Source organism: Phaseolus vulgaris, chromosome 1 (assembly GCF_051622355.1).
Source record: "Phaseolus vulgaris cultivar YP4 chromosome 1, ASM5162235v1, whole genome shotgun sequence".
In the NCBI taxonomy this organism is placed as follows: domain Eukaryota; kingdom Viridiplantae; phylum Streptophyta; class Magnoliopsida; order Fabales; family Fabaceae; genus Phaseolus; species Phaseolus vulgaris.
The window spans coordinates 15520075-15540297 of record NC_143498.1 but is presented as its reverse complement, the minus strand read 5'-3'; positions in this window follow the sequence as shown (position 1 = coordinate 15540297).

The following is a 20223-nucleotide window of genomic DNA, read 5'->3' as shown; positions in this document are numbered from 1 at the left end:
ACTCCCCGAGTTGGAGAGAATTCGACCACGAATTCTGGAGACCTACAGAAAAAGGAGTTAGATCGCTGACATTAAAAGTATGACTACCTAAGAATGTATCAGGCATATCTAACTCATAAGCATTGTCATTAATCCTCTTGAGGACTTGGAAAGGTCCATCCCCTCGAGGCATTAGTTTGGACTTCCTTTGAGTAGGAAAACGATCCTTCCTCAAGTGAAGCCAAACCCAATCGCCCTCATCAAACAACAATGCTTTTCTCCTCTTATTGGCAAGTTCAGCATACTTGCCAACCTTCTTCTCAATTCTCTTCTTGATGTCTTTATGCAAAGTTTTCACAAAAGAAGCCTTTTCATCCCCATCTTTGCACAAGACATCGTCAAGAAGGGGAATAGGAAGAAGATCAAGAGGTGTTAGGGGATTAAACCCATAGACCACCTCAAAAGGAGAATGGGAGGTGGTAGAATTTACTACTCGGTTATATGCAAACTCAACATGGGGTAGTAAATTCTCCCACACTCTAGGATTCCCCGAAATAAAGCATCTCAATAGTTGTCCCAAAGTTCTATTTACCACCTCGGTTTGACCATCGGTTTGTGGGTGGCAAGTGGTAGAAAATAAAAGCTTAGTTCCAAGCTTGCCCCACAAGGTCTTCCAAAAGTGACTCAAGAACTTAGGATCTCTATCGGACACTATAGACCTAGGAATCCCATGCAAGCGAACCACTTCTTGGAAGAAGAGGTTTGCAATGTGGCATGCATCATCCACTTTGTGGCAAGGAATAAAGTGAGCCATTTTTGAAAAACGATCCACTACCACAAAAATGGAGTCCTTTCCCTTTGATGTCTTGGGTAAGCCTAAGATGAAATCCATAGATATATCTACCCAAGGCATTGAAGGGATAGGAAGAGGAGTATAAAGACCATGGGGATGCATTTTAGATTTAGCTTTGCGGCAAGCTATGCATTTATCACACAAACTATGAACATGTTTATGCATATGAGGCCAAAAGAAATGTTCATGCAACACATCCAAAGTTTTAGCAACCCCAAAATGTCCCAAACTGTGATGCAAACTGTGTTTGATATTCACTGATTTAACTGGAACGTTGTAGAGCGAACTGGATTATGAAATTTATACCACAGAAACTTCAAGATGTTAACTCAAAAATGGCACTGGAATCAATTAAAAACAGTAAGCCAATTGAGAGAAATAAATTTTTTAAAATCACTGCCAGATTACCGTATTTTTTTCGGCAGGAATGTACACTTTTTTTATTTTATTTATCATTTTTTGTGTACTTCATATTTTTGAATGATTCTTTTTTCTATTCTTTTCTAACACTTTGAATATCTCAAATCCAGAATTTCAGAATTTTACAGTACGTAAATCAGTTGCAATAAGGAAAAACAGTAAGCACTCTTTTCAGAAACAGAGGAATCCTAATAAGAATAAAAAACAGAATGATGAACTAGCAAAGACATAATAGAAAATGATGTATTGGAACTTGTATAGGTCTAGAATACAAGTATGAACTCAATTCTAAAAAGAAAATGCACAAAGGATCAACATCAATTCAGAAAATTATATGACACCAAAGCAAGAAACAATCAAAACAATAAAAGTACTACTAGAAGTAATGACATATATGGAATAACATGACTAAGACACAACTTGACATGATTCAAAAATTAAAAGACACAACACAAATTGTAACAAATGAAAGGAAGCTTAAGGTAAACTCTAGGAAGGATAATGCCATTCCAAAAGAGCAACCATACTCATAAGAATTATGAGTGCCATAAACCTTTCCACAAACACTTGGAGCAAAAGAAAAACAGCAAGAATACTCAATTAAAATTCTAAAACAGCAACTAAAATTGCAAGAAATTAAAGAGCTCTTGAAATTAAAGTGCACACAACTCAACAATTAACAAGAATGAACCTAAGACTCATGATACCACATGATGTGATTCCAATAGCCACATAGAACAAGATTCTTGACACTTTGAGGAATCACCTTGAGCTGGAAAATGTAGAGGCACTTTCTTAGAAGTTGGATCATAGTTCTAAGATCAAGAACTCACCAAAACAAGTACCAAATCCCAAACTCATTTGGATGAACCAAATATTGTCAAATTGAATCAACAAAGGAGAAGGAAAAGAACAAACCGAACAGAATTGAACTTCAAAACAAAAGAACCGAACAGAATTTAAAAACTAAACAGAAAATAGGTGCTGGAAAATTAAAGGAACCGAAACAAAAACAACTCAAAACTCAAGGCAATAAGAACAAATTGAAGAAGAAGAAAGGAAGGAGAAGAGAATGCTCATGAAGATGGAGGAATGGTTGGATGATCACGCCACTAGAAGAATGGATGCTCCTAGATGAGTGTGGAAGCCGCCACTTGAGGAAACCATGGTCCTTCAAGATAAGACTAGAGAAGAAGCTCAAAGCTCTCCAAATGCTCACTCCAATTTTGAGTATAGTTTCTTTAGATAAAATTCAAATCTGAATTTTACAAAGGAAGCACCTCTATTTATAGTGATGTGATTCCAATAGCCACATAGAACAAGATTCTTGACACTTTGAGGAATCACCTTGAGCTGGAAAATGTAGAGGCACTTTCTTAGAAGTTGGATCATGGTTCTAAAATCAAGAACTCACCAATAACAAGTACCAAATCCCAAACTCATTTGGTTGAACCAAATATTGTCAAATTGAATCAACAAAGGAGAAGGAAAAGAACAAACCGAACAGAATTGAACTTCAAAACAAAAGAACCGAACAGAATTTAAAAACTAAACAGAAAATAGGTGCTGGAAAATTAAAGGAACCGAAACAAAAACAACTCAAAACTCAAGGCAATAAGAACAAATTGAAGAAGAAGAAAGGAAGGAGAAGAGAATGCTCATGAAGATGGAGGAATGGTTGGATGATCACGCCACTAGAAGAATGGATGCTCCTAGATGAGTGTGGAAGCCGCCACTTGAGGAAACCATGGTCCTTCAAGATAAGACTAGAGAAGAAGCTCAAAGCTCTCCAAATGCTCACTCCAATTTTGAGTATAGTTTCTTTAGATAAAATTCAAATCTGAATTTTACAAAGGAAGCACCTCTATTTATAGCCTAAGGTGCTGAAAAATAGGTGGGAAATTTCAAATAAACTCATTTGAAATTCCCACCAAAAACAAGTCACATGGGAGGTGTGACCTTTTTCTACTATGACACCTCCCAAAAACTACACCTACACCTATCTACTAATACACCCCCCTAAAGGTCCTATTTAAAACCTAAAAGATGCTATAACAAAAGAGGTTTCTAAGGTTTCCTTCTAAGCACCTTCAACTAAAGACACTACAAAAAGAGAAAATAAATGTCCTCTTGCTCCCAAGGCTTTGAACATGCTTCTTGTAATCCTTTGAGGTGGACTTTGACCTCCATGGGCATCCTCCATTTGTGCCTCCACCTCTTCTTGAGCTTGATGAGTGGCCTCCATGTTCTCTTGGGCTTGATCTCCATCACTGTGGGTCCTTCGCCTGGAATTCACCCGACACCTGCCCCGTAATCAACTGAGAGTCGCTCTTTACCAGGAGGTTCTGTGCGCCCATCTCCTTGGCCAAGAGCATTCCTGCTATCAGGGCTTCATATTCTGCCTGATTGTTACTTTCCTTGAAGGCAAAACGCAAGGCCTGCTCGATCAGTATGCCGTCGGGTCCCTCCAACACTATTCCCGCACCGCTCCCTTGTTGGTTTGAAGAGCCATCAACCGAGAGCAGCCACTGCGAACTCGCTTCCACCTCTTGCTCACCTCCGGGCGAAAGTTCTGCTACAAAATCCGTGTACACCTGCCCTTTCATGGATCCTCTAGGCTCGTACTGGATGTCGAATTCTGACAGTTCCACTGCCCAGCGTACCATTCTTCCTGCCACATCAGGTTTCTGCAGCACTTTCTGTATAGGGAGGTTGGTCATCACCACCACCGTAAAGTTGTGGAAGTAATGACGGAGCCTCATAGCAGAGAACACTACCGCCAGCGCCGCCTTCTCTAGTGCTTGGTACCTCGTCTCAGCCCCCTGTAAGGCCTTGCTTACGAAGTAGATGGGCTTCTGACTCTGGTCCTGCTCTTGGACCAACACAGAACTGATGGCCCGCTCCGTTACAGTAAAATACAACCGGAGGGGCAGGCCCGTTACCGGCTTGCAGAGGACCGGTGGCGTCGTCAGGTACTCCTTCAGCTTAATGAAAGCCGCTTCACATTCATCAGTCCATGCAAAGCGACTGTTTCTCTTGAGGCACTGGAAGTACGGGTGCCCCTTTTGATGTGATTCCAATAGCACAATATGAATGATTCTTGACATTCTTAGGAATCAACTTGAGTTGGAGATAGCTTAGGCACTTTTAATAGAATTGGATCAAGGTTCTATAATCAAGAACTCACCAAAACTTGCACCAAACACCAAACTCACATGGAAGACCCATTTCTTGCCAATTGAACCGATTAAAAGATGTAAAAATGCAAATGAACCGATTAAAATGCATAACAAATGAAATGAACCGATTAAAATGCTTCAAAACTGAAATGCACCAAACAAATCCAAGGAGAAAGAAGATGAACCGATTGAAACATGAAAATAAGCAAGAACACCGAATAGAAAGCAAGAAAGGAACCTAAGACATGTTTAGGAATTCAAATAGGCACGAAAATGGAATGAGAAGATGGAGAAGAAAGAGGACTTATGTGGTTGTAGTTCTTGGTTGATGAACACGCCACTTGAAGTGTGAAGGCTCCAAGATAAGTGTGCAATGCCGCCACTTGAGAGAACCAAGGCACTCAAGATGAGACTAGGAAGAGGAGAAGACAAGTTCTCACTACACTCAATCACCAATTTGGGAGAGTTTTGATACTACAAATTCCAAATCTGCATTATGAAGGACCTAAGCCCTCCTTTTATAGGAGCAAGGGCTGGTCATGAAGCTTACAAAACAAGCTAACCAAAAGTCCCTTGCATGCTACTCACTTCTAGCACCTAAAGTGAAGCATGAAGAGTCACCTTCTAGAAAATTCTAAACTAATGCCTAAAGATGCTTTTACAAAAGAGGTATCTAAGGTTTCCCTCTAAGCACCTTTCCTAAAAACTATGTATTTAAACATTCTATATTATTTACAAATTTATAAAAGAAACTATAAAGAGAGATATTTAAATGAAGCCTATTCTTGAAAGCTTGTAGACTTCTTTGGCTTTATGGCTTGATCCTCTCTTTATTTTATGTCTTCTTTTTAATTTTGAAAAGACTAGAAGGAAGAACTTCAAATGTGTAGGTGAATGACCTCTCCCTTCATTAATAAAAGCCTCATTTATTTGATTCTCATCACCTTTTCTCCTCCGGCAGAAACAAACCTCGAGAGCGCCGCCATCCGCCCTGTCAACTGTTGCACCTCCTTTACCGATGTCGGGCTCCGCATGGCGATAATAGCCGCACATTTGTCGGGGTTCGCCTCTATCCCCCTCTCGGTGAGCAAAAAACCCAAGAACTTACCGGCCTCTACCCCGAAGACACACTTCTCGGGGTTCAACTTGAGGCAGTATTTGGATATTGTGTTGAACAACTCCTCCAGGTCTGCCATGTGCTGCACCTTATTCTGCGACGCCACCACCATGTCGTCTACATAAGCGTATACGTTCCTCCCAAGCATTGGCGCCAGGACCTTGTCCATTAGCCTCTGGTACGTGGCGCCCGCATTTTTCAGCCCGAAGGGCATCACCTTATAGCAGTAACTGCATGTCTCCGTCATGAATGCAGTCTTGCTCTCGTCTCTTGGGTGCATCTTGATTTGGTTGTACCCTGAGAAGGCGTCCAGGAAACTTAACACCTTGATGCCGGACGCACTGTCTACCAAGGCGTCGATGCTGGGCAACGGATACGAATCCTTTGGGCACGCCTTGTTTAGGTCCGTGAAGTCAACGCACATCCTCCACTTTCCGTTCGCCTTTTTCACCAAGACGACGTTGGCAAGCCACTCAGGGTACTGAATCTCCCTAATGTGGCCGGCGCTCAGCAGCTTCTGTGTTTCATCTTTCACCACCTGTTGTCGTTCCTCATTGAACTTTCTCCTTCTCTGACGCACGGGGCGGACCGTGGCGTCCATGCTGAGGTGGTGACACAGGAAATCGGGGTCGATGCCTGGCATATCCGAGGCGGACCATGTGAAGGCATCCAGGTGGCGTGAAATCACTTCTGCCACCCCTTCCTGTTCTTCTGGGCTTAGCGAACTTCCTAACTTGAAAGTTTTGCCGCCAATCTCCCTTTCTATGGCGTTAGCTGCAGGCTGCTCCCTGCTATCATCTTCGACGGGCGCCGCCTCTTCTACGGGCGCCGCGTCGTCAGGGCCTTCCTCCATTGGCACATCTGCTTCGGGCATCGCCCTCTCCGCCATGGCCTCTTCAGGCGTCAACCCAGCGGGCGTCGCCTCAATCATCGTCGCGTCCGCGCTCGGCGGACGTTCATACACCATGAATACGTCTCTCTTCGTTTTCAAGCTGTTTTCATAGCATTTCCTCGCCTCCTCCTGGTCTGACCTGATGACTATCACCCGGCCACTGAGGTCCGGCAGCTTCATCTTCATGTGACGGGTGGAGGACACCGCGCTTAGACGGTTTAACGCCGGTCTGCCCAGCAAAATATTGTAGGCAGAATTAGCGTTCACGATGAGGTACCGGATGCTCTCGGTACGGGAGGCCTCTCCGTCTGTGAACGTAGTCCTCAACTCCAGGTACCCCCGGACTTCTACCTAGTTATCCCCAAACCCATACAAGCACCCAGTATAGGGACTCAACAGATCAGGGGACAGCCGTAACTTATTAAAGGTCGACAGAAACATGACGTCTGCCGAGCTTCCTTGATCAACGAGCACACTGTGGACCTTCCTTCCAGCTGTGACGACTGAGATGACAACGGGGTCGTTGTCATGGGGTACCACATCTCGGAGGTCTCTTCTTGTGAACACAATATCTGACTCCCATGGCTCCCCCGAGAGCCTCTCCTCGATTGAATTCACCCCCCTCGCATATTTCTTCCGCTCGGAGGCGGTGGGTCCTCTGCCGGAAAAACCTCCAGCAATGGTGTGGACCTCGCCAAGCACAGGCATCTCGTGTGCTGGCTCATCTGCCGGCGGCGGCAAGTGGCGGTCGTTGTGGGATCTGCGACATAGTCCTTCAAAAACCCAGTCCTCACCAGCTCATCTAGCTGGTAGCCCAACGACAGGCAATTATCGATGTGGTGCCCGAAAGCCTCGTGGAATTCGCACCAAGAGTCTTTACGGGGCCCTAACACCTTGTCGGTCTTCGCTGGTCGCCTCAGCCTCTCAGCTATGTTGGGCACGGCGATCAAATCCTTCAACTCAACCACGAAGTTGTACCTCGCCTGTCTTGCTCTTTCTCTGGCGGGGCGTTCGCCTCCTGCTGGGCCCCGGGGCTGGGGCTTTCTGGCCTCGTAGGGGCGTCTCGCCTCTGGCTTCTTTCTCCCCGTCGTGGTCTCATTGACTCTGACGGGTTGAACTCGCGCCGGTCCCCTCGGGCGTGAGGGCACGGCGCTGGTGCGCTTCACACCTACCTCCCCTTCCGAAGCAATATGCTCTACCGCCCTGCGCCGTAATTCAGCGAAAGTCCTAGGGCGATTACGGATAATGGATTCTCCGAAGGGGCCGGGGCACACGCCTTTCACAAATGCGTACACGATCATAGGCTCCTCCGTTGTGCCAACCTTCACGACCTGGGCCCCGAAGCGATTGATATACTCCTTCAGGGTCTCCCCCTGATACTGCTTCACGTCGAACAGGTGGTAGGAGACCGGCGGCGGGGCCTTGTTGGCTAAGTACTGTTCTCGAAACAATCGCGACAATTGGCGGAATGATGTGATATGACCTTCTGGGAGGCTAATGAACCAGTCCATAGCCATCCCGGTCAGGGTGCTCATGAAGAGCTTGCACTTGGCAGCATCAGAACCGCCTATCAGGACCATCTGCGTGTGAAATGCAGCCAGGTGCGTCTCTGGGTCCTCCATCCCGGTGAAGATCACCTTGGGTCCCGCGAACGTGTTCGGGATCGCTGCGTCTAGGATCTCCTGTGAGAAAGGAGTGGAAAACTCCCTTGGTGGGGAATGGTTCTCCATCTCGTCATGCCCAGGCCGCCTCCTATCGTTTCTCAGGCCCTGGCGCAACTCCTCATTCACACGGTGGAGCTCTTCGTTCCGCTATGCGAGGCGTCAAGGTCTGCCTGCATGCGTTCCTGCTCCATTTTCGAATCCGCCATGTCCTGCTGCAGCCCCCTCATTATTTCCAGGACCTGCTGCATGGATAGGTCTGCTGGGGCTGCGCGTGCTCCTCTTCGTCTGGTGGGGGCCATTGTCACTCCAACCTCCTTCAACGCTACTGTAACCTGGTAGATTTTTTCGAACTTGTGATGGGACTGATGTTTTATATCGGCCCCACGGTGGGCGCCAAATGTTTCGTCCGGTTGACCGGGACGTCTTCGTGCGCGACCTCTAGGGACTCCTTCCCACTGGTTGCCTGTGGATTCCTGCAAAAAAGAGGACAAAAAAGGCGCCCTAGCGGCCGTGTGCACTCCGACGCTCAAGTCAGCCAGCAAGAAACACCAAAAACTGTCCACCTACGTGTCTGAGCGCCGCGTATAGCACTTTGAAGGTGGTAAAAGAACTGTGTATATGTGTGTGTTGTCTCCTTCGGGCAAAAATTTTTCCCCAGTCACTTGTACGTAACCTTCAAGCACGAGCAAGCAACTAGAGAGTTCTCTGGTAAATTTGCCGAAAGTTCCAACCCTTTTTCCAACATTCTCCGCGCTATTTAAACCACCCAAGCATTTAAAGCGCCTTAAAGCGCTTTTAATTACAAACGTAACGCACTCATTAAAGCGTTTAATTAGAAAACGTAGCGCATTCAAGACGTTGAAACACTTGGGAGTCATTATAGTACCTGAATGCTCGAAAGGGAAACTGTATTGAATGACTTTTAATTACCTAGCACCTGACTAAAGGGTGTTTCCATTCTGGCATGGCTGTCGTACACGTGGAGGGCCTCACGACGCCATGACCACATCTGGGGCGCTTCTGCCCACCTGGGGATGTTTCTACGTGAGTCCTCCTGCTGAGAGTGCTACTGCGCTAGGGGTGACTTTTTGGGTGCCAACTCATGCCCCCAAGTATCTAGTCACTTAGTTTGAGAGCGTATCTGCATTCCTTTTGTACCCTGCACCCGGTTGCCCTGGGCGTGACTTTCTTCTTGAGTCGTATCTGCCCCACGGGCGTCTCTGGGGCGGCAGGAGCACTTCACGAGTCAGGCTGCCCTTCACTGGTACTATTACTATGGCCTTGAAGCCACCTTTTCCTTCTCTTTATCGCTGCCCCGTGCTATTGGGACCTGAGGCCTTCCCATGGCGTCGCTCCCTCCACGGTCTTTCCTACCCATGGGTATCGGGGAACCACGCTGTGATTGCCTTGTTTTTACACTGTTTGATCTGGCGACGCCTGCACCTAGGCGACGCCTTGCCTTGGCGACACTTCCTCCTAGCGATGCTGGCACTTGGCGTCTCTCCACCTAGGCGACGCCTTGCGTAGACTTTGACTCTCCAGCCGTTGACTTTGACCTTGACTTAGTCAACACCCGGATACGGGACGGTACAATATTCATTCATAAGTGTTTTCAATCAATTAATAGCGAAAAGAACAAGTTGCAAACATTTAGTTGAGTAATAATACGACTGTTTTCAATAGTTAAGATGCTTTTAAACTATTATTATACAGAACATTCACTTTCTCATAGTTTCCTAGGTTATAAAACCTTAGATTGTAAATGAAAGAAGTATTAAACGTATCATTTTAACACATGAAATTGTTTTTCAAAGATATCATAAGTGCTTCAATCAATTAACAGACCTTAGATTGTAAAAGAAGTATTAAACGTATCAAAATACAATAATTTGAACACATGAAATGGTTTTTCAAAGGTATCATAAGTGTTTGAATCAATCAATAGACCTTAGATTGTAAAAAATATGAAAACACAATTTCGACACATGAAATTGTTTTTCAAGGATATTCATTCATAAGTGTTTCAATCAATTAATAGACTAAGATTGTAAAAGAGATATTAAACATATCAAAACACAATTTTAACACATGAAATTGGTTTTCAAAGATATTCATTCATAAGTGTTTTCAATCAATTAATAGCGAAAAGAACAAGTTGCAAACATTTAGTTGAGTAATAATACGCTTGTTTTCAATAGTTAAGATGCTTTTAAACTATTATTATACAGAACATTCACTTTCTCATAGTTTCCTAGGTTATAAAACCTTAGATTGTAAATGAAAGAAGTATTAAACGTATCATTTTAACACATGAAATTGTTTTTCAAAGATATCATAAGTGCTTCAATCAATTAATAGACCTTAGATTGTAAAAGAAGTATTAAACGTATCAAAATACAATAATTTGAACACATGAAATGGTTTTTCAAAGGTATCATAAGTGTTTGAATCAATCAATAGACCTTAGATTGTAAAAAATATGAAAACACAATTTCGACACATGGAATTGTTTTTCAAGGATATTCATTCATAAGTGTTTCAATCAATTAATAGAATAAGATTGTTAAAGAGATATTAAACATATCAAAACACAATTTTAACACATGAAATTGGTTTTCAAAGATATTCATTCATAAGTGTTTTCAATCAATTAATAGCGAAAAGAACAAGTTGCAAACATTTAGTTGAGTAATAATACGCTTGTTTTCAATAGTTAAGATGCTTTTAAACTATTATTATACAGAACATTCACTTTCTCATAGTTTCCTAGGTTATAAAACCTTAGATTGTAAATGAAAGAAGTATTAAACGTATCATTTTAACACATGAAATTGTTTTTCAAAGATATCATAAGTGCTTCAATCAATTAATAGACCTTAGATTGTAAAAGAAGTATTAAACGTATCAAAATACAATAATTTGAACACATGAAATGGTTTTTCAAAGGTATCATAAGTGTTTGAATCAATCAATAGACCTTAGATTGTAAAAAATATGAAAACACAATTTCGACACATGGTATTGTTTTTCAAGGATATTCATTCATAAGTGTTTCAATCAATTAATAGACTAAGATTGTAAAAGAGATATTAAACATATCAAAACACAATTTTAACACATGAAATTGGTTTTCAAAGATATTCATTCATAAGTGTTTTCAATGAATTAATAGCGAAAAGAACAAGTTGCAAACATTTAGTTGAGTAATAATACGCTTGTTTTCAATAGTTAAGATGCTTTTAAACTATTATTATACAGAACATTCATTTTCTCATAGTTTGCTAGGTTATAAAACCTTAGATTGTAAATGAAAGAAGTATTAAACGTATCATTTTAACACATGAAATTGTTTTTCAAATATATCATAAGTGCTTCAATCAATTAATAGACCTTAGATTGTAAAAGAAGCAGTAAACGTATCAAAACACAATAATTTGAACACATGAAATGGTTTTCCAAAGGTATCATAAGTGTTTGAATCAATCAATAGACCTTAGATTGTAAAAAATATGAAAACACAATTTTGACACATGAAATTGTTTTTCAAGGATATTCATTCACATGTGTTTCAATCAATTAATAGACTAAGATTGTAAAAGAGATATTAAACATATCAAAACACAATTTTAACACATGAAATTGGTTTTCAAAGATATTCATTCATAAGTGTTTTCAATCAATTAATAGCGAAAAGAACAAGTTGCAAACATTTAGTTGAGTAATAATACGCTTGTTTTCAATAGTTAAGATGCTTTTAAACTATTATTATACAGAACATTCACTTTCTCATAGTTTCCTAGGTTATAAAACCTTAGATTGTAAATGAAAGAAGTATTAAACGTATCATTTTAACACATGAAATTGTTTTTCAAAGATATCATAAGTGCTTCAATCAATTAATAGACCTTAGATTGTAAAAGAAGTATTAAACGTATCAAAATACAATAATTTGAACACATGAAATGGTTTTTCAAAGGTATCATAAGTGTTTGAATCAATCAATAGACCTTAGATTGTAAAAAATATGAAAACATAATTTCGACACATGGAATTGTTTTTCAAGGATATTCATTCATAAGTGTTTCAATCAATTAATAGACTAAGATTGTAAAAGAGATATTAAACATATCAAAACACAATTTTAACACATGAAATTGGTTTTCAAAGATATTCATTCATAAGTGTTTTCAATCAATTAATAGCGAAAAGAACAAGTTGCAAACATTTAGTTGAGTAATAATACGCTTGTTTTCAATAGTTAAGATGCTTTTAAACTATTATTATACAGAACATTCACTTTCTCATAGTTTGCTAGGTTATAAAACCTTAGATTGTAAATGAAAGAAGTATTAAACGTATCATTTTAACACATGAAATTGTTTTTCAAAGATATCATAAGTGCTTCAATCAATTAATAGACCTTAGATTGTAAAAGAAGCATTAAACGTGATGTGATTCCAATAGCCACTTAGAACAAGATTCTTGACACTTTGAGGAATCACCTTGAGCTGGAAAATATAGAGGCACTTTCTTAGAAGTTGGATCATGGTTCTAAAATCAAGAACTCACCAAAACAAGTACCAATTCTCAAACTCATTTGGATGAACCAAATATTGTCAAATTGAATCAACAAAGGAGAAGGAAAAGAAGAAACCGAACAGAATTGAACTTAAAACAAAAGAGCCGAACAGAATTTAAAAACAAAACAGAATATAGGTGCTGAAAATAGAAAAACCGAAAGCTAGACAACTCAAAGCACAAGATAACATGAACAAATTGAAGAAGAAGAAAGGAAGGAGAAGAGAATGCTCATGAAGATGGAGGAATGGTTGGATGATCACGCCACTAGAAGAATGGATGCTCCTAGATGAGTGTGGAAGCCGCCACTTGAGGAAACCATGGTCCTTCAAGATAAGACTAGAGAAGAAGCTCAAAGCTCTCCAAATGCTCACTCCAATTTTGAGTATAGTTTCTTTAGATAAAATTCAAATCTGAAATTTACAAGGAAGGCACCTCTATTTATAGCCTAAGGTGCTGAAAAATGAAAGCTAAACAATTCAAAATTCCCTCCAAAAGCCACTAGAACCGGCGCTAATTGCCTAAGCAAGGAAGGTGTGATCCCTTCCTTCACTTTGGCACCCCCTATTCTACTCCTACACCTATCTACTAATACACCCCCCTAAAGGTCCTATTTAAAACCTAAAAGATGCTATAACAAAAGAGGTTTCTAAGGTTTCCCTCTAAGCACCTTCAACTAAAGACACTACAAAAAGAGAAAATAAATGTCCTCTAGCTCCCAAGGCTTTGAACATGCTTCTTGTAATCCTTTGAGGTGGACTTTGACCTCCATGGGCGTCCTCTATTTGTGCCTCCACCTCTTCTTGAGCTTGATGAGTGGCCTCCATGTTCTCTTGGGCTTGATCTCCATCAAAACGTATCAAAACACAATAATTTGAACACATGAAATGGTTTTCCAAAGGTATCATAAGTGTTTGAATCAATCAATAGACCTTAGATTGTAAAAAATATGAAAACACAATTTCGACACAAGAAATTGTTTTTCAAGGATATTCATTCATAAGTGTTTCAATCAATTAATAGACTAAGATTGTAAAAGAGATATTAAACATATCAAAACACAATTTTAACACATGAAATTGGTTTTCAAAGATATTCATTCATAAGTGTTTTCAATCAATTAATAGCGAAAAGAACAAGTTGCAAACATTTAGTTGAGTAATAATACGCTTGTTTTCAATAGTTAAGATGCTTTTAAACTATTATTATACAGAACATTCACTTTGTCATCGTTTCCTAGGTTATAAAACCTTAGATTGTAAATGAAAGAAGTATTAAACGTATCATTTTAATACATGAAATTGTTTTTCAAAGATATCATAAGTGCTTCAATCAATTAATAGACCTAAGATTGTAAAAGAAGTACTAAACGTATCAAAATACAATAATTTGAACACATGAAATGGTTTTCCAAAGGTATCATAAGTGTTTGAATCAATCAATAGACCTTAGATTGTAAAAAATATGAAAACACAATTTCGACACATGAAATTGTTTTTCAAGGATATTCATTCATAAGTGTTTCAATCAATTAATAGACTAAGATTGTAAAAGAGATATTAAACATATCAAAACACAATTTTAACACATGAAATTGGTTTTCAAAGATATTCATTCATAAGTGTTTTCAATCAATTAATAGCGAAAAGAACAAGTTGCAAACATTTAGTTGAGTAATAATACGCTTGTTTTCAATAGTTAAGATGCTTTTAAACTATTATTATACAGAACATTCACTTTCTCATAGTTTCCTAGGTTATAAAACCTTAGATTGTAAATGAAAGAAGTATTAAACGTATCATTTTAACACATGAAATTGTTTTTCAAAGATATCATAAGTGCTTCAATCAATTAATAGACCTTAGATTGTAAAAGAAGTATTAAACGTATCAAAATACAATAATTTGAACACATGAAATGGTTTTGCAAAGGTATCATAAGTGTTTAAATAAATCAATAGACCTTAGATTGTAAAAATTCTGAAAACACAATTTCGACACATGGAATTGTTTTTCAAGGATATTCATTCATAAGTGTTTCAATCAATTAATAGACTAAGATTGTAAAAGAGATATTAAACATATCAAAACACAATTTTAACACACGAAATTGGTTTTCAAAGATACTCATTCATATGTGTTTTCAATCAATTAATAGCGAAAAGAACAAGTTGCAAACATTTAGTTGAGTAATAATACGCTTGTTTTCAATAGTTAAGATGCTTTTAAACTATTATTATACAGAACATTCACTTTGTCATCGTTTCCTAGGTTATAAAACCTTAGATTGTAAATGAAAGAAGTATTAAACGTATCATTTTAACACATGAAATTGTTTTTCAAAGATATCATAAGTGCTTCAATCAATTAATAGACCTTAGATTGTAAAAGAAGTATTAAACGTATCAAAATACAATAATTTGAACACATGAAATGGTTTTCCAAAGGTATCATAAGTGTTTGAATCAATCAATAGACCTTAGATTGTAAAAAATATGAAAGCACAATTTCGACACATGAAATTGTTTTTCAAGGATATTCATTCATAAGTGTTTCAATCAATTAATAGACTAAGATTGTAAAAGAGATATTAAACATATCAAAACACAATTTTAACACATGAAATTGGTTTTCAAAGATATTCATTCATAAGTGTTTTCAATCAATTAATAGCGAAAAGAACAAGTTGCAAACATTTAGTTGAGTAATAATACGCTTGTTTTCAATAGTTAAGATGCTTTTAAACTATTATTATACAGAACATTCACTTTCTCATAGTTTCCTAGGTTATAAAACCTTAGATTGTAAATGAAAGAAGTATTAAACGTATCATTTTAACACATGAAATTGTTTTTCAAAGATATCATAAGTGCTTCAATCAATTAATAGACCTTAGATTGTAAAAGAAGTATTAAACGTATCAAAATACAATAATTTGAACACATGAAATGGTTTTCCAAAGGTATCATAAGTGTTTGAATCAATCAATAGACCTTAGATTGTAAAAAATATGAAAACACTATTTCGACACATGAAATTGTTTTTCAAAGATATTCATTCATAATTGTTTCAAATAATTAATTGACTAATGTAAAAGAGATATTAAACATCTCAAAACACAATTTTAACACATGAAATTGGTTTTCAAAGATACTCATTCATAAGTGTTTTCAATCAATTAATAGCGAAAAGAACAAGTTGCAAACATTTAGTTGAGTAATAATACGCTTGTTTTCAATAGTTAAGATGCTTTTAAACTATTATTATACAGAACATTCACTTTCTCATAGTTTCCTAGGTTATAAAACCTTAGATTGTAAATGAAAGAAGTATTAAACGTATCATTTTAACACATGAAATTGTTTTTCAAAGATATCATAAGTGCTTCAATCAATTAATAGACCTTAGATTGTAAAAGAAGTAATAAACGTATCAAAATACAATAATTTGAACACATGAAATGGTTTTCCAAAGGTATCATAAGTGTTTGAATCAATCAATAGACCTTAGATTGTAAAAAATATGAAAGCACAATTTCGACACATGAAATTGTTTTTCAAGGATATTCATTCATAAGTGTTTCAATCAATTAATAGACTAAGATTGTAAAAGAGATATTAAACATATCAAAACACAATTTTAACACATGAAATTGGTTTTCAAAGATATTCATTCATAAGTGTTTTCAATCAATTAATAGCGAAAAGAACAAGTTGCAAACATTTAGTTGAGTAATAATACGCTTGTTTTCAATAGTTAAGATGCTTTTAAACTATTATTATACAGAACATTCACTTTCTTATAGTTTCCTAGGTTATAAAACCTTAGATTGTAAATGAAAGAAATATTAAACGTATCATTTTAACACATGAAATTGTTTTTCAAAGATATCATAAGTGCTTCAATCAATAAATAGACCTTAGATTGTAAAAGAAGTATTAAACGTATCAAAATAACACAATTTTAACACATGAAATTGGTTTTCAAAGATATTCATTCATAAGTGTTTTCAATCAATTAATAGCGAAAAGAACAAGTTGCAAACATTTAGTTGAGTAATAATACGCTTGTTTTCAATAGTTAAGATGCTTTTAAACTATTACTATACAGAACATTCACTTTGTCATCGTTTCCTAGGTTATAAAACCTTAGATTGTAAATGAAAGAAGTATTAAACGTATCATTTTAATACATGAAATTGTTTTTCAAAGATATCATAAGTGCTTCAATCAATTAATAGACCTAAGATTGTAAAAGAAGTACTAAACGTATCAAAATACAATAATTTGAACACATGAAATGGTTTTCCAAAGGTATCATAAGTGTTTGAATCAATCAATAGACCTTAGATTGTAAAAAATATGAAAACACAATTTCGACACATGAAATTGTTTTTCAAGGATATTCATTCATAAGTGTTTCAATCAATTAATAGACTAAGATTGTAAAAGAGATATTAAACATATCAAAACACAATTTTAACACATGAAATTGGTTTTCAAAGATATTCATTCATATGTGTTTTCAATCAATTAATAGCGAAAAGAACAAGTTGCAAACATTTAGTTGAGTAATAATACGCTTGTTTTCAATAGTTAAGATGCTTTTAAACTATTATTATACAGAACATTCACTTTGTCATCGTTTCCTAGGTTATAAAACCTTAGGTTGTAAATGAAAGAAGTATTAAACGTATCATTTTAATACATGAAATTGTTTTTCAAAGATATCATAAGTGCTTCAATCAATTAATAGACCTAAGATTGTAAAAGAAGTACTAAACGTATCAAAATACAATAATTTGAACACATGAAATGGTTTTGCAAAGGTATCATAAGTGTTTGAATCAATCAATAGACCTTAGATTGTAAAAAATATGAAAACACAATTTCGACACATGGAATTGTTTTTCAAGGATATTCATTCATAAGTGTTTCAATCAATTAATAGACTAAGATTGTAAAAGAGATATTAAACATATCAAAACACAATTTTAACACATGAAATTGGTTTTCAAAGATATTCATTCATAAGTGTTTTCAATCAATTAATAGCGAAAAGAACAAGTTGCAAACATTTAGTTGAGTAATAATACGCTTGTTTTCAATAGTTAAGATGCTTTTAAACTATTATTATACAGAACATTCACTTTCTTATAGTTTCCTAGGTTATAAAACCTTAGATTGTAAATGAAAGAAGTATTAAACGTATCATTTTAACACATGAAATTGTTTTTCAAAGATATCATAAGTGCTTCAATCAATAAATAGACCTTAGATTGTAAAAGAAGTATTAAACGTATCAAAATAACACAATTTTAACACATGAAATTGGTTTTCAAAGATATTCATTCATAAGTGTTTTCAATCAATTAATAGCGAAAAGAACAAGTTGCAAACATTTAGTTGAGTAATAATACGCTTGTTTTCAATAGTTAAGATGCTTTTAAACTATTACTATACAGAACATTCACTTTGTCATCGTTTCCTAGGTTATAAAACCTTAGATTGTAAATGAAAGAAGTATTAAACGTATCATTTTAATACATGAAATTGTTTTTCAAAGATATCATAAGTGCTTCAATCAATTAATAGACCTAAGATTGTAAAAGAAGTACTAAACGTATCAAAATACAATAATTTGAACACATGAAATGGTTTTCCAAAGGTATCATAAGTGTTTGAATCAATCAATAGACCTTAGATTGTAAAAAATATGAAAACACAATTTCGACACATGAAATTGTTTTTCAAGGATATTCATTCATAAGTGTTTCAATCAATTAATAGACTAAGATTGTAAAAGAGATATTAAACATATCAAAACACAATTTTAACACATGAAATTGGTTTTCAAAGATATTCATTCATATGTGTTTTCAATCAATTAATAGCGAAAAGAACAAGTTGCAAACATTTAGTTGAGTAATAATACGCTTGTTTTCAATAGTTAAGATGCTTTTAAACTATTATTATACAGAACATTCACTTTGTCATCGTTTCCTAGGTTATAAAACCTTAGGTTGTAAATGAAAGAAGTATTAAACGTATCATTTTAATACATGAAATTGTTTTTCAAAGATATCATAAGTGCTTCAATCAATTAATAGACCTAAGATTGTAAAAGAAGTACTAAACGTATCAAAATACAATAATTTGAACACATGAAATGGTTTTGCAAAGGTATCATAAGTGTTTGAATCAATCAATAGACCTTAGATTGTAAAAAATATGAAAACACAATTTCGACACATGGAATTGTTTTTCAAGGATATTCATTCATAAGTGTTTCAATCAATTAATAGACTAAGATTGTAAAAGAGATATTAAACATATCAAAACACAATTTTAACACATGAAATTGGTTTTCAAAGATATTCATTCATAAGTGTTTTCAATCAATTAATAGCGAAAAGAACAAGTTGCAAACATTTAGTTGAGTAATAATACGCTTGTTTTCAATAGTTAAGATGCTTTTAAACTATTATTATACAGAACATTCACTTTCTTATAGTTTCCTAGGTTATAAAACCTTAGATTGTAAATGAAAGAAGTATTAAACGTATCATTTTAACACATGAAATTGTTTTTCAAAGATATCATAAGTGCTTCAATCAATAAATAGACCTTAGATTGTAAAAGAAGTATTAAACGTATCAAAATAACACAATTTTAACACATGAAATTGGTTTTCAAAGATATTCATTCATAAGTGTTTTCAATCAATTAATAGCGAAAAGAACAAGTTGCAAACATTTAGTTGAGTAATAATACGCTTGTTTTCAATAGTTAAGATGCTTTTAAACTATTACTATACAGAACATTCACTTTGTCATCGTTTCCTAGGTTATAAAACCTTAGATTGTAAATGAAAGAAGTATTAAACGTATCATTTTAATACATGAAATTGTTTTTCAAAGATATCATAAGTGCTTCAATCAATTAATAGACCTAAGATTGTAAAAGAAGTACTAAACGTATCAAAATACAATAATTTGAACACATGAAATGGTTTTCCAAAGGTATCATAAGTGTTTGAATCAATCAATAGACCTTAGATTGTAAAAAATATGAAAACACAATTTCGACACATGAAATTGTTTTTCAAGGATATTCATTCATAAGTGTTTCAATCAATTAATAGACTAAGATTGTAAAAGAGATATTAAACATATCAAAACACAATTTTAACACATGAAATTGGTTTTCAAAGATATTCATTCATATGTGTTTTCAATCAATTAATAGCGAAAAGAACAAGTTGCAAACATTTAGTTGAGTAATAATACGCTTGTTTTCAATAGTTAAGATGCTTTTAAACTATTATTATACAAAACATTCACTTTGTCATCGTTTCCTAGGTTATAAAACCTTAGGTTGTAAATGAAAGAAGTATTAAACGTATCATTTTAATACATGAAATTGTTTTTCAAAGATATCATAAGTGCTTCAATCAATTAATAGACCTAAGATTGTAAAAGAAGTACTAAACGTATCAAAATACAAAAATTTGAACACATGAAATGGTTTTGCAAAGGTATCA